The sequence below is a fragment of the Salmo salar genome, chromosome 07, assembly GCF_965601325.2.
Source record: "Salmo salar chromosome 07, fSalSal1, whole genome shotgun sequence".
In the NCBI taxonomy this organism is placed as follows: domain Eukaryota; kingdom Metazoa; phylum Chordata; class Actinopteri; order Salmoniformes; family Salmonidae; genus Salmo; species Salmo salar.
Genome location: NC_138297.1, coordinates 28226750 through 28239411, shown reverse-complemented (window position 1 = coordinate 28239411; position 12662 = coordinate 28226750). Strand labels below are relative to the sequence as shown.

General features: G+C 40.8%; 10 non-coding genes across 10 annotated transcripts; all 10 read right to left on the bottom strand.

The window, feature by feature from the left end:
- Window positions 1-969: 969 nt before the first annotated feature.
- Window positions 970-1043, bottom strand: trnan-guu (transfer RNA asparagine (anticodon GUU)). Its single transcript has one exon. It is a non-coding gene; the product is annotated as a tRNA-Asn (tRNA).
- Window positions 1044-2156: 1113 nt separating this feature from the next.
- trnan-guu (transfer RNA asparagine (anticodon GUU)) lies at window positions 2157-2230 on the bottom strand. The gene has a single exon. It is a non-coding gene; the product is annotated as a tRNA-Asn (tRNA).
- Window positions 2231-3343: 1113 nt separating this feature from the next.
- On the bottom strand, window positions 3344-3417 carry trnan-guu (transfer RNA asparagine (anticodon GUU)). The gene has a single exon. It is a non-coding gene; the product is annotated as a tRNA-Asn (tRNA).
- A 1113-nt stretch (window positions 3418-4530) lies between these two features.
- trnan-guu (transfer RNA asparagine (anticodon GUU)) lies at window positions 4531-4604 on the bottom strand. The gene has a single exon. It is a non-coding gene; the product is annotated as a tRNA-Asn (tRNA).
- A 1113-nt stretch (window positions 4605-5717) lies between these two features.
- trnan-guu (transfer RNA asparagine (anticodon GUU)) lies at window positions 5718-5791 on the bottom strand. The gene has a single exon. It is a non-coding gene; the product is annotated as a tRNA-Asn (tRNA).
- Window positions 5792-6904: 1113 nt separating this feature from the next.
- Window positions 6905-6978, bottom strand: trnan-guu (transfer RNA asparagine (anticodon GUU)). Its single transcript has one exon. It is a non-coding gene; the product is annotated as a tRNA-Asn (tRNA).
- Window positions 6979-8091: 1113 nt separating this feature from the next.
- Window positions 8092-8165, bottom strand: trnan-guu (transfer RNA asparagine (anticodon GUU)). Its single transcript has one exon. It is a non-coding gene; the product is annotated as a tRNA-Asn (tRNA).
- Window positions 8166-9278: 1113 nt separating this feature from the next.
- Window positions 9279-9352, bottom strand: trnan-guu (transfer RNA asparagine (anticodon GUU)). The gene has a single exon. It is a non-coding gene; the product is annotated as a tRNA-Asn (tRNA).
- A 1113-nt stretch (window positions 9353-10465) lies between these two features.
- On the bottom strand, window positions 10466-10539 carry trnan-guu (transfer RNA asparagine (anticodon GUU)). Its single transcript has one exon. It is a non-coding gene; the product is annotated as a tRNA-Asn (tRNA).
- Window positions 10540-11652: 1113 nt separating this feature from the next.
- Window positions 11653-11726, bottom strand: trnan-guu (transfer RNA asparagine (anticodon GUU)). Its single transcript has one exon. It is a non-coding gene; the product is annotated as a tRNA-Asn (tRNA).
- Between the last annotated feature and the right edge of the window lie 936 nt (window positions 11727-12662).

Sequence of the window (12662 nt, the reverse complement as noted above, 5' to 3'; positions counted from 1 at the left end):
GCCCTGTAGTTTTCTAACGTTTGTTAGCTTTTTGAATGGCTTTAAAAGGGCAAAAATGTAGCACAATGTTCGTCAGCGCAACATTATATAAAAAGGCATCTGGCAGGAGTAAATTCAGCCACAATCACAAATATAATTTGATAAATATATATATTAAACAACTGCGTTTTCACGAATGTAATATATGATCGCCAAGCCCATTCAAAATAATTAGGGGACTGACCCCGGAAGAATGATGTAATGGCGAGTCACTTTCATGGAGTATAGGCACACATATTCACACAAACACACACATACTGGACCAACATTGTCCTTCAAGCGAAATACATTTAAATGCTAAGGGTTTTCATGCCAGATTGACATCATTTACATTGTCATACTTGCCGGATTAATATGAATAAATGATATGTTCCATGGAGAACACAGAATGATCAAGCTATTGAGTAACATAATATCAGTGACCATTGACAGCCATTTTGGTATAGTATAGCAGCAGGTATAGGAACTTGTCATCTTTCATGTTCAACAACACACCAATCACATGTGACAATAGGAAACAAAGCAGGTCAAAAGCGAGCTTACTGTAAATCCAGGAAGGTCTTTCCACATCACTATAAATGGAAAGATAGCATCTCTGGGTGGGCTCAAATCACCAACCTTTAAACCAACGGCCTAAGGCGCTAACCAATTGCGCCACAGAGACTTGTGATTATATTGACCCTCAGCAGGCCAAAGTCTCATGGAAGCTCACTACAAGTCAGGAAGTTTCACATCGCTACAATCTGAAAAATGTCATCCATGGGTCGTGTCGAAGCACCAATCTTTAGATAGATTGTCAAACACACTAACTGATTGCACTAGAGAGGCTTGTGTTGGCATTGACTCTCAGCAGGACAAAGTAACAGGGAATCTCATTACAGGTCCAGGATGTCACATCCGCATCATGGAGCATAACAAACTGAAAACTCACGTCCCTGGGTGGGCTCGAACCACCAACCTTTAGATTAACAGTCTAACGCACTAACCAATTGCGCCACAGAGACTTGTTGTGTGTCTGACCCTAACACTTGATCGCTGGCCATCCGTGATCTCATCCAACTGTACATGGAGTTTACGAAACAACAACACTTTGTTCCAATGGTTGTATCAACGTGCATGGAAAGTGTCGCAACATTTTCAAGGAAGTAGCCCTGTAGTTTTCTAACGTTTGTTAGCTTTTTGAATGGCTTTAAAAGGGCAAAAATGTAGCACAATGTTCGTCAGCGCAACATTATATAAAAAGGCATCTGGCAGGAGTAAATTCAGCCACAATCACAAATATAATTTGATAAATATATATATTAAACAACTGCGTTTTCACGAATGTAATATATGATCGCCAAGCCCATTCAAAATAATTAGGGGACTGACCCCGGAAGAATGATGTAATGGCGAGTCACTTTCATGGAGTATAGGCACACATATTCACACAAACACACACATACTGGACCAACATTGTCCTTCAAGCGAAATACATTTAAATGCTAAGGGTTTTCATGCCAGATTGACATCATTTACATTGTCATACTTGCCGGATTAATATGAATAAATGATATGTTCCATGGAGAACACAGAATGATCAAGCTATTGAGTAACATAATATCAGTGACCATTGACAGCCATTTTGGTATAGTATAGCAGCAGGTATAGGAACTTGTCATCTTTCATGTTCAACAACACACCAATCACATGTGACAATAGGAAACAAAGCAGGTCAAAAGCGAGCTTACTGTAAATCCAGGAAGGTCTTTCCACATCACTATAAATGGAAAGATAGCATCTCTGGGTGGGCTCAAATCACCAACCTTTAAACCAACTGCCTAAGGCGCTAACCAATTGCGCCACAGAGACTTGTGATTATATTGACCCTCAGCAGGCCAAAGTCTCATGGAAGCTCACTACAAGTCAGGAAGTTTCACATCGCTACAATCTGAAAAATGTCATCCATGGGTCGTGTCGAAGCACCAATCTTTAGATAGATTGTCAAACACACTAACTGATTGCACTAGAGAGGCTTGTGTTGGCATTGACTCTCAGCAGGACAAAGTAACAGGGAATCTCATTACAGGTCCAGGATGTCACATCCGCATCATGGAGCATAACAAACTGAAAACTCACGTCCCTGGGTGGGCTCGAACCACCAACCTTTAGATTAACAGTCTAACGCGCTAACCAATTGCGCCACAGAGACTTGTTGTGTGTCTGACCCTAACACTTGATCGCTGGCCATCCGTGATCTCATCCAACTGTACATGGAGTTTACGAAACAACAACACTTTGTTCCAATGGTTGTATCAACGTGCATGGAAAGTGTCGCAACATTTTCAAGGAAGTAGCCCTGTAGTTTTCTAACGTTTGTTAGCTTTTTGAATGGCTTTAAAAGGGCAAAAATGTAGCACAATGTTCGTCAGCGCAACATTATATAAAAAGGCATCTGGCAGGAGTAAATTCAGCCACAATCACAAATATAATTTGATAAATATATATATTAAACAACTGCGTTTTCACGAATGTAATATATGATCGCCAAGCCCATTCAAAATAATTAGGGGACTGACCCCGGAAGAATGATGTAATGGCGAGTCACTTTCATGGAGTATAGGCACACATATTCACACAAACACACACATACTGGACCAACATTGTCCTTCAAGCGAAATACATTTAAATGCTAAGGGTTTTCATGCCAGATTGACATCATTTACATTGTCATAATTGCCGGATTAATATGAATAAATGATATGTTCCATGGAGAACACAGAATGATCAAGCTATTGAGTAACATAATATCAGTGACCATTGACAGCCATTTTGGTATAGTATAACAGCAGGTATAGGAACTTGTCATCTTTCATGTTCAACAACACACCAATCACATGTGACAATAGGAAACAAAGCAGGTCAAAAGCGAGCTTACTGTAAATCCAGGAAGGTCTTTCCACATCACTATAAATGGAAAGATAGCATCTCTGGGTGGGCTCAAATCACCAACCTTTAAACCAACAGCCTAAGGCGCTAACCAATTGCGCCACAGAGACTTGTGATTATATTGACCCTCAGCAGGCCAAAGTCTCATGGAAGCTCACTACAAGTCAGGAAGTTTCACATCGCTACAATCTGAAAAATGTCATCCATGGGTCGTGTCGAAGCACCAATCTTTAGATAGATTGTCAAACACACTAACTGATTGCACTAGAGAGGCTTGTGTTGGCATTGACTCTCAGCAGGACAAAGTAACAGGGAATCTCATTACAGGTCCAGGATGTCACATCCGCATCATGGAGCATAACAAACTGAAAACTCACGTCCCTGGGTGGGCTCGAACCACCAACCTTTAGATTAACAGTCTAACGCGCTAACCAATTGCGCCACAGAGACTTGTTGTGTGTCTGACCCTAACACTTGATCGCTGGCCATCCGTGATCTCATCCAACTGTACATGGAGTTTACGAAACAACAACACTTTGTTCCAATGGTTGTATCAACGTGCATGGAAAGTGTCGCAACATTTTCAAGGAAGTAGCCCTGTAGTTTTCTAACGTTTGTTAGCTTTTTGAATGGCTTTAAAAGGGCAAAAATGTAGCACAATGTTCGTCAGCGCAACATTATATAAAAAGGCATCTGGCAGGAGTAAATTCAGCCACAATCACAAATATAATTTGATAAATATATATATTAAACAACTGCGTTTTCACGAATGTAATATATGATCGCCAAGCCCATTCAAAATAATTAGGGGACTGACCCCGGAAGAATGATGTAATGGCGAGTCACTTTCATGGAGTATAGGCACACATATTCACACAAACACACACATACTGGACCAACATTGTCCTTCAAGCGAAATACATTTAAATGCTAAGGGTTTTCATGCCAGATTGACATCATTTACATTGTCATAATTGCCGGATTAATATGAATAAATGATATGTTCCATGGAGAACACAGAATGATCAAGCTATTGAGTAACATAATATCAGTGACCATTGACAGCCATTTTGGTATAGTATAACAGCAGGTATAGGAACTTGTCATCTTTCATGTTCAACAACACACCAATCACATGTGACAATAGGAAACAAAGCAGGTCAAAAGCGAGCTTACTGTAAATCCAGGAAGGTCTTTCCACATCACTATAAATGGAAAGATAGCATCTCTGGGTGGGCTCAAATCACCAACCTTTAAACCAACAGCCTAAGGCGCTAACCAATTGCGCCACAGAGACTTGTGATTATATTGACCCTCAGCAGGCCAAAGTCTCATGGAAGCTCACTACAAGTCAGGAAGTTTCACATCGCTACAATCTGAAAAATGTCATCCATGGGTGGTGTCGAAGCACCAATCTTTAGATAGATTGTCAAACACACTAACTGATTGCACTAGAGAGGCTTGTGTTGGCATTGACTCTCAGCAGGACAAAGTAACAGGGAATCTCATTACAGGTCCAGGATGTCACATCCGCATCATGGAGCATAACAAACTGAAAACTCACGTCCCTGGGTGGGCTCGAACCACCAACCTTTAGATTAACAGTCTAACGCGCTAACCAATTGCGCCACAGAGACTTGTTGTGTGTCTGACCCTAACACTTGATCGCTGGCCATCCGTGATCTCATCCAACTGTACATGGAGTTTACGAAACAACAACACTTTGTTCCAATGGTTGTATCAACGTGCATGGAAAGTGTCGCAACATTTTCAAGGAAGTAGCCCTGTAGTTTTCTAACGTTTGTTAGCTTTTTGAATGGCTTTAAAAGGGCAAAAATGTAGCACAATGTTCGTCAGCGCAACATTATATAAAAAGGCATCTGGCAGGAGTAAATTCAGCCACAATCACAAATATAATTTGATAAATATATATATTAAACTACTGCGTTTTCACGAATGTAATATATGATCGCCAAGCCCATTCAAAATAATTAGGGGACTGACCCCGGAAGAATGATGTAATGGCGAGTCACTTTCATGGAGTATAGGCACACATATTCACACAAACACACACATACTGGACCAACATTGTCCTTCAAGCGAAATACATTTAAATGCTAAGGGTTTTCATGCCAGATTGACATCATTTACATTGTCATACTTGCCGGATTAATATGAATAAATGATATGTTCCATGGAGAACACAGAATGATCAAGCTATTGAGTAACATAATATCAGTGACCATTGACAGCCATTTTGGTATAGTATAGCAGCAGGTATAGGAACTTGTCATCTTTCATGTTCAACAACACACCAATCACATGTGACAATAGGAAACAAAGCAGGTCAAAAGCGAGCTTACTGTAAATCCAGGAAGGTCTTTCCACATCACTATAAATGGAAAGATAGCATCTCTGGGTGGGCTCAAATCACCAACCTTTAAACCAACGGCCTAAGGCGCTAACCAATTGCGCCACAGAGACTTGTGATTATATTGACCCTCAGCAGGCCAAAGTCTCATGGAAGCTCACTACAAGTCAGGAAGTTTCACATCGCTACAATCTGAAAAATGTCATCCATGGGTCGTGTCGAAGCACCAATCTTTAGATAGATTGTCAAACACACTAACTGATTGCACTAGAGAGGCTTGTGTTGGCATTGACTCTCAGCAGGACAAAGTAACAGGGAATCTCATTACAGGTCCAGGATGTCACATCCGCATCATGGAGCATAACAAACTGAAAACTCACGTCCCTGGGTGGGCTCGAACCACCAACCTTTAGATTAACAGTCTAACGCGCTAACCAATTGCGCCACAGAGACTTGTTGTGTGTCTGACCCTAACACTTGATCGCTGGCCATCCGTGATCTCATCCAACTGTACATGGAGTTTACGAAACAACAACACTTTGTTCCAATGGTTGTATCAACGTGCATGGAAAGTGCCGCAACATTTTCAAGGAAGTAGCCCTGTAGTTTTCTAACGTTTGTTAGCTTTTTGAATGGCTTTAAAAGGGCAAAAATGTAGCACAATGTTCGTCAGCGCAACATTATATAAAAAGGCATCTGGCAGGAGTAAATTCAGCCACAATCACAAATATAATTTGATAAATATATATATTAAACAACTGCGTTTTCACGAATGTAATATATGATCGCCAAGCCCATTCAAAATAATTAGGGGACTGACCCCGGAAGAATGATGTAATGGCGAGTCACTTTCATGGAGTATAGGCACACATATTCACACAAACACACACATACTGGACCAACATTGTCCTTCAAGCGAAATACATTTAAATGCTAAGGGTTTTCATGCCAGATTGACATCATTTACATTGTCATACTTGCCGGATTAATATGAATAAATGATATGTTCCATGGAGAACACAGAATGATCAAGCTATTGAGTAACATAATATCAGAGACCATTGACAGCCATTTTGGTATAGTATAGCAGCAGGTATAGGAACTTGTCATCTTTCATGTTCAACAACACACCAATCACATGTGACAATAGGAAACAAAGCAGGTCAAAAGCGAGCTTACTGTAAATCCAGGAAGGTCTTTCCACATCACTATAAATGGAAAGATAGCATCTCTGGGTGGGCTCAAATCACCAACCTTTAAACCAACAGCCTAAGGTGCTAACCAATTGCGCCACAGAGACTTATAATTATATTGACCCTCAGCAGTCCAAAGTCTCATGGAAGCTCACTACAAGTCAGGAAGTTTCACATCGCTACAATCTGAAAAATGTCATCCATGGGTGGTGTCGAAGCACCAATCTTTAGATAGATTGTCAAACACACTAACTGATTGCACTAGAGAGGCTTGTGTTGGCATTGACTCTCAGCAGGACAAAGTAACAGGGAATCTCATTACAGGTCCAGGATGTCACATCCGCATCATGGAGCATAACAAACTGAAAACTCACGTCCCTGGGTGGGCTCGAACCACCAACCTTTAGATTAACAGTCTAACGCGCTAAACAATTGCGCCACAGAGACGTGTTGTGTGTCTGACCCTAACACTTGATCGCTGGCCATCCGTGATCTCATCCAACTGTACATGGAGTTTACGAAACAACAACACTTTGTTCCAATGGTTGTATCAACGTGCATGGAAAGTGTCGCAACATTTTCAAGGAAGTAGCCCTGTAGTTTTCTAACGTTTGTTAGCTTTTTGAATGGCTTTAAAAGGGCAAAAATGTAGCACAATGTTCGTCAGCGCAACATTATATAAAAAGGCATCTGGCAGGAGTAAATTCAGCCACAATCACAAATATAATTTGATAAATATATATATTAAACAACTGCGTTTTCACGAATGTAATATATGATCGCCAAGCCCATTCAAAATAATTAGGGGACTGACCCCGGAAGAATGATGTAATGGCGAGTCACTTTCATGGAGTATAGGCACACATATTCACACAAACACACACATACTGGACCAACATTGTCCTTCAAGCGAAATACATTTAAATGCTAAGGGTTTTCATGCCAGATTGACATCATTTACATTGTCATACTTGCCGGATTAATATGAATAAATGATATGTTCCATGGAGAACACAGAATGATCAAGCTATTGAGTAACATAATATCAGTGACCATTGACAGCCATTTTGGTATAGTATAGCAGCAGGTATAGGAACTTGTCATCTTTCATGTTCAACAACACACCAATCACATGTGACAATAGGAAACAAAGCAGGTCAAAAGCGAGCTTACTGTAAATCCAGGAAGGTCTTTCCACATCACTATAAATGGAAAGATAGCATCTCTGGGTGGGCTCAAATCACCAACCTTTAAACCAACGGCCTAAGGCGCTAACCAATTGCGCCACAGAGACTTGTGATTATATTGACCCTCAGCAGGCCAAAGTCTCATGGAAGCTCACTACAAGTCAGGAAGTTTCACATCGCTACAATCTGAAAAATGTCATCCATGGGTCGTGTCGAAGCACCAATCTTTAGATAGATTGTCAAACACACTAACTGATTGCACTAGAGAGGCTTGTGTTGGCATTGACTCTCAGCAGGACAAAGTAACAGGGAATCTCATTACAGGTCCAGGATGTCACATCCGCATCATGGAGCATAACAAACTGAAAACTCACGTCCCTGGGTGGGCTCGAACCACCAACCTTTAGATTAACAGTCTAACGCACTAACCAATTGCGCCACAGAGACTTGTTGTGTGTCTGACCCTAACACTTGATCGCTGGCCATCCGTGATCTCATCCAACTGTACATGGAGTTTACGAAACAACAACACTTTGTTCCAATGGTTGTATCAACGTGCATGGAAAGTGTCGCAACATTTTCAAGGAAGTAGCCCTGTAGTTTTCTAACGTTTGTTAGCTTTTTGAATGGCTTTAAAAGGGCAAAAATGTAGCACAATGTTCGTCAGCGCAACATTATATAAAAAGGCATCTGGCAGGAGTAAATTCAGCCACAATCACAAATATAATTTGATAAATATATATATTAAACAACTGCGTTTTCACGAATGTAATATATGATCGCCAAGCCCATTCAAAATAATTAGGGGACTGACCCCGGAAGAATGATGTAATGGCGAGTCACTTTCATGGAGTATAGGCACACATATTCACACAAACACACACATACTGGACCAACATTGTCCTTCAAGCGAAATACATTTAAATGCCAAGGGTTTTCATGCCAGATTGACATCATTTACATTGTCATAATTGCCGGATTAATATGAATAAATGATATGTTCCATGGAGAACACAGAATGATCAAGCTATTGAGTAACATAATATCAGTGACCATTGACAGCCATTTTGGTATAGTATAACAGCAGGTATAGGAACTTGTCATCTTTCATGTTCAACAACACACCAATCACATGTGACAATAGGAAACAAAGCAGGTCAAAAGCGAGCTTACTGTAAATCCAGGAAGGTCTTTCCACATCACTATAAATGGAAAGATAGCATCTCTGGGTGGGCTCAAATCACCAACCTTTAAACCAACAGCCTAAGGCGCTAACCAATTGCGCCACAGAGACTTGTGATTATATTGACCCTCAGCAGGCCAAAGTCTCATGGAAGCTCACTACAAGTCAGGAAGTTTCACATCGCTACAATCTGAAAAATGTCATCCATGGGTGGTGTCGAAGCACCAATCTTTAGATAGATTGTCAAACACACTAACTGATTGCACTAGAGAGGCTTGTGTTGGCATTGACTCTCAGCAGGACAAAGTAACAGGGAATCTCATTACAGGTCCAGGATGTCACATCCGCATCATGGAGCATAACAAACTGAAAACTCACGTCCCTGGGTGGGCTCGAACCACCAACCTTTAGATTAACAGTCTAACGCGCTAACCAATTGCGCCACAGAGACTTGTTGTGTGTCTGACCCTAACACTTGATCGCTGGCCATCCGTGATCTCATCCAACTGTACATGGAGTTTACGAAACAACAACACTTTGTTCCAATGGTTGTATCAACGTGCATGGAAAGTGCCGCAACATTTTCAAGGAAGTAGCCCTGTAGTTTTCTAACGTTTGTTAGCTTTTTGAATGGCTTTAAAAGGGCAAAAATGTAGCACAATGTTCGTCAGCGCAACATTATATAAAAAGGCATCTGGCAGGAGTAAATTCAGCCACAATCACAAATATAATTTGATAAATATATATATTAAACATCTGCGTTTTCACGAATGTAATATATGATCGCCAAGCCCATTCAAAATAATTAGGGGACTGACCCCGGAAGAATGATGTAATGGCGAGTCACTTTCATGGAGTATAGGCACACATATTCACACAAACACACACATACTGGACCAACATTGTCCTTCAAGCGAAATACATTTAAATGCTAAGGGTTTTCATGCCAGATTGACATCATTTACATTGTCATACTTGCCGGATTAATATGAATAAATGATATGTTCCATGGAGAACACAGAATGATCAAGCTATTGAGTAACATAATATCAGTGACCATTGACAGCCATTTTGGTATAGTATAGCAGCAGGTATAGGAACTTGTCATCTTTCATGTTCAACAACACACCAATCACATGTGACAATAGGAAACAAAGCAGGTCAAAAGCGAGCTTACTGTAAATCCAGGAAGGTCTTTCCACATCACTATAAATGGAAAGATAGCATCTCTGGGTGGGCTCAAATCACCAACTTTTAAACCAACGGCCTAAGGCGCTAACCAATTGCGCCACAGAGACTTGAGATTATATTGACCCTCAGCAGGCCAAAGTCTCATGGAAGCTCACTACAAGTCAGGAAGTTTCACATCGCTACAATCTGAAAAATGTCATCCATGGGTGGTGTCGAAGCACCAATCTTTAGATAGATTGTCAAACACACTAACTGATTGCACTAGAGAGGCTTGTGTTGGCATTGACTCTCAGCAGGACAAAGTAACAGGGAATCTCATTACAGGTCCAGGATGTCACATCCGCATCATGGAGCATAACAAACTGAAAACTCACGTCCCTGGGTGGGCTCGAACCACCAACCTTTAGATTAACAGTCTAACGCGCTAACCAATTGCGCCACAGAGACTTGTTGTGTGTCTGACCCTAACACTTGATCGCTGGCCATCCGTGATCTCATCCAACTGTACATGGAGTTTACGAAACAACAACACTTTGTTCCAATGGTTGTATCAACGTGCATGGAAAGTGCCGCAACATTTTCAAGGAAGTAGCCCTGTAGTTTTCTAACGTTTGTTAGCTTTTTGAATGGCTTTAAAAGGGCAAAAATGTAGCACAATGTTCGTCAGCGCAACATTATATAAAAAGGCATCTGGCAGGAGTAAATTCAGCCACGATTACAAATATAATTTGATAAATATATATATTAAACAACTGCGTTTTCACGAATGTAATATATGATCGCCAAGCCCATTCAAAATAATTAGGGGACTGACCCCGGAAGAATGATGTAATGGCGAGTCACTTTCATGGAGTATAGGCACACATATTCACACAAACACACACATACTGGACCAACATTGTCCTTCAAGCGAAATACATTGAAATGCTAAGGGTTTTCATGCCAGATTGACATCATTTACATTGTCATACTTGCCGGATTAATATGAATAAATGATATGTTCCATGGAGAACACAGAATGATCAAGCTATTGAGTAACATAATATCAGAGACCATTGACAGCCATTTTGGTATAGTATAGCAGCAGGTATAGGAACTTGTCATCTTTCATGTTCAACAACACACCAATCACATGTGACAATAGGAAACAAAGCAGGTGAAAAGCGAGCTTACTGTAAATCCAGGAAGGTCTTTCCACATCACTATAAATGGAAAGATAGCATCTCTGGGTGGGCTCAAATCACCAACCTTTAAACCAACGGCCTAAGGCGCTAACCAATTGCGCCACAGAGACTTGTGATTATATTGACCCTCAGCAGGCCAAAGTCTCATGGAAGCTCACTACAAGTCAGGAAGTTTCACATCGCTACAATCTGAAAAATGTCATCCATGGGTGGTGTCGAAGCACCAATCTTTAGATAGATTGTCAAACACACTAACTGATTGCACTAGAGAGGCTTGTGTTGGCATTGACTCTCAGCAGGACAAAGTAACAGGGAATCTCATTACAGGTCCAGGATGTCACATCCGCATCATGGAGCACAACAAACTGAAAACTCACGTCCCTGGGTGGGCTCGAACCACCAACCTTTAGATTAACAGTCTAACGCGCTAACCAATTGCGCCACAGAGACTTGTTGTGTGTCTGACCCTAACACTTGATCGCTGGCCATCCGTGATCTCATCCAACTGTACATGGAGTTTACGAAACAACAACACTTTGTTCCAATGGTTGTATCAACGTGCATGGAAAGTGCCGCAACATTTTCAAGGAAGTAGCCCTGTAGTTTTCTAACGTTTGTTAGCTTTTTGAATGGCTTTAAAAGGGCAAAAATGTAGCACAATGTTCGTCAGCGCAACATTATATAAAAAGGCATCTGGCAGGAGTAAATTCAGCCACGATTACAAATATAATTTGATAAATATATATATTAAACAACTGCGTTTTCACGAATGTAATATATGATCGCCAAGCCCATTCAAAATAATTAGGGGACTGACCCCGGAAGAATGATGTAATGGCGAGTCACTTTCATGGAGTATAGGCACACATATTCACACAAACACACACATACTGGACCAACATTGTCCTTCAAGCGAAATACATTGAAATGCTAAGGGTTTTCATGCCAGATTGACATCATTTACATTGTCATACTTGCCGGATTAATATGAATAAATGATATGTTCCATGGAGAACACAGAATGATCAAGCTATTGAGTAACATAATATCAGAGACCATTGACAGCCATTTTGGTATAGTATAGCAGCAGGTATAGGAACTTGTCATCTTTCATGTTCAACAACACACCAATCACATGTGACAATAGGAAACAAAGCAGGTGAAAAGCGAGCTTACTGTAAATCCAGGAAGGTCTTTCCACATCACTATAAATGGAAAGATAGCATCTCTGGGTGGGCTCAAATCACCAACCTTTAAACCAACGGCCTAAGGCGCTAACCAATTGCGCCACAGAGACTTGTGATTATATTGACCCTCAGCAGGCCAAAGTCTCATGGAAGCTCACTACAAGTCAGGAAGTTTCACATCGCTACAATCTGAAAAATG